The sequence below is a fragment of the Pteronotus mesoamericanus genome, unplaced genomic scaffold (genome assembly GCF_021234165.1).
Source record: "Pteronotus mesoamericanus isolate MK-2021 breed Mesoamerican mustached bat unplaced genomic scaffold, CSHL_Meso_final contig_256, whole genome shotgun sequence".
NCBI lineage: Eukaryota > Metazoa > Chordata > Mammalia > Chiroptera > Mormoopidae > Pteronotus > Pteronotus mesoamericanus.
In genome coordinates this window covers 3,071,300-3,074,313 of record NW_026555108.1, presented here as the reverse complement: position 1 = coordinate 3,074,313, position 3,014 = coordinate 3,071,300, and positions in this window count along the sequence as shown.

The following is a 3,014-nucleotide window of genomic DNA, read 5'->3' as shown; positions in this document are numbered from 1 at the left end:
TCCCACAGGCCTTTGCGGAACAGACGACGTGGAGGTCCCGGGCCGTCAGCGCGTCAGCGCCGGAGCACTGCGTCACCGAACGGCGCCTATCCCCGGCTGACTCGCCGGGCCCTTCGCTGTCTTTTTGTCCTCCGGCTGTTGGGGAGACGTTTGTGTCTCCTCGCCTCGCTTCTTCGGGAGCACTGGTCCCACCAGACACACACCCCCTTTCACACTTAACCCGGATTCTCCGATCGGTCTGAGGTCTCCGGACCGGGGCTGCGTGCTCTCCCGCGCCCCTACGCGCCGGTCTCGCCTCTCAGGAGTAGGCTCGGGATGCCCTGTCCCCAGCACAGCGCCATGGAAACAGCTGCCCCGCCCCCGGCCGCGGAAAAGTCTCACCTTTCCGAACTCAAACCTTCCCTAACCTACTGCTCCCGCCGCTGTAGCCCCTGCCCGGCCGATTCCCTGTGCTCCTCATCCCGCTCCTTATCCTCTCCCCAGGTTCTCGAACTTCATAAACTTGTAGACTGTCTGCATACCGATCTCCAGGATAATTTTTCTCCCTCACCGCCTTTGAGAAGAAGGTGAGAGCTCTATAAACACTGGGCAAAATTTTAATCCCACTACAAACTTCCAACCTTGTTAAGTGATTTGGGGCAAGTACTGAAAATGGTCAAGGTCTATAGGAGGGTGATTATTGTAAGAATAACTTTTTCAAACCCTGCGTGTCCCAACCTGATCACGGGGTTTTCTAGGTGTTTTTGACTCCAGTTCACCTCAACCCCAGGCTAACATGAGGTCTGGCAGGCAATATATCCAGTGTTGACTAAGCAGTATTCGGGATACCTAGTGCCTTTTAAGGATATGGATACCAGTTTTCGACCTTAAAAAAAAAAAGAAAAAAAAACAGGATAGGAGATGAGTGTGAAATAAGCTACTTTACATTTCTGGATTAGCAATCCAGGAAAACATCTAAGTAGTAACCTTAAGGAGCAAGAATCTGGAATATGGTGGGACAGAGTTAATCGACTAATGGAATTGTGTGTGCGTGTGTGGTTTTGTTTAAATATTAAAATTCTCCTTCAGACCAAGAACATTTTCAGTACTTGTGCAAATACTGATGAGAGTGATAATAAAATTTAGACCAGTAGATACGAAGCCTTTTAAAATTACAGTAGAATATTACGTACAAGGTCCCAGCCTGAGCCTCCCATACTCACTCTACCCCACCACGACACCCCCAACCCTGAATGACACCCCCACCCCCTGGACTTTCAGCGCTTATTATCGGATTACCAAGTCCCTTCCCACTTCCCTGAGGCCACTGATAATCTCTTCCATTTCCTTGGCAACCTCCAAAATTAGTTATCTCTCCCTAACTGCAAGCCCCAACTTCTGCCACCTAACCTCTTCTCTTGGCCTCTGCCACTCTTCTAGATGGCCTTGATGCTCGTTGAAAACGAGTACAGGCCATAAAACAATAGTGGAGGCAGTCAGTGTTCAGGTTACCTAGGCGTTGTTTCAGACTGAAAATGCCAGTTTTCCTCCTTTAGCTAATAGTGTACAGGTTGGGTGTGAGGTAACATGCTATGAAGAAAGAAACTCTGCATGGAAGGTTGTGGAGGAAGGGGGTGGTATCAGGATGAGCTCCTAAAATAGGAATTATTTTATATTTTTCGTTGCAAATATATGTCACAGAATTGCCAGACTAACTCAGTGTTCTTCAATACACTTACAGCCATTACCCTCTGTTAGGCTATGGGTGTTTACGGTACAGCAGGACTCTCATGATTTACCCAGAATTAATTACTTAGAAACTTTGTAAGTGGTGGAAGTGTGATTAACATTTAGGCCGAAATGTACAGAGAACTTTACTAGTTCTAAATTACAGGACAATATAGTGTACAACTCTATGAAAACAACCAGAAAATACTGTGAAAACAGGCAGTTTCCTTCAAAAGTGATCAAAATTAACTTAGAAATGGGGACCCATGGACAAAGACAACAGAGTGGGGGAGGATTGAGTGTGGGAGGTGGGGGTGCGTAGGGTGAGGGAGAGTATTGGGGGGAATGAGGACAACTGTAATCGAACAACAGTAAATAACAAAATGAGGTAGGGAATTTAATTACAACACAATTTCTGAAGAAAAGAATTTAAATATATAAAAAGCAAAGTACAGAACAGTTTGTATGGTATGCCACCATGTAGGGGAAGGGTGGGAAAAAGCAGATTTCCAGTGATGAGTATGCAGAACACAAGAGCTTATTCTTATATATTTTTTCATTGAACAACTAGACCTACTTGTACTCACCTCGTATATATTTACACGCTTGAATATTTCAGACAATGTCTAATGGCAACACAAGAAACTGGTACAGTGTTTGCCTCTGGGGGAAGAAACTGAGGGACTATTTATTGATTTTCAAGGGAGAACTATTCAGTTGCACAACACTTCATACAGTTTGAAATTGTTACCATATACATGTGTTACTTTAAGAAAATGTTGCCAAACATCTATCTTCCCCTCCCACTCCCAAAGGGCTGGATGGTCTCACAGACTTTTCATTCAAGTCGTCAAGGAGCAGATAATTCCTGAACTACATAAAATTTTATACAGAAAGGAAAAAGGAAAATTTATAATTCTAGGGACCAGTGTAAAAATGGTATCAAACCCAACAAACACCGTACTAAAAAATAAAATGACACATCAGTTTCCCATATTAATATAGATACAAACATCTTAAACTGTTAGCAAATCAAATCTGGCAAAATAATAACACCAATAATCAAGTAGAGTTTTCCCCAGAAATATACAGTTCGTTCAGAAGCAGGATATGTAGTGATGATAACTGATCATTTTAATAGGTCAAAGAAAAAAATGCTGAAAATTCAACTCAGTTCCTGAAAATAATACATTAGTAAAATCAGAATAGAGGGATACATTGGGGCCCAATACTGAATGACCTAATACATCCCACAGCGGCATGTGATTATTTTGAATTAAAGTTACTTGACCAAAAATAATAATATT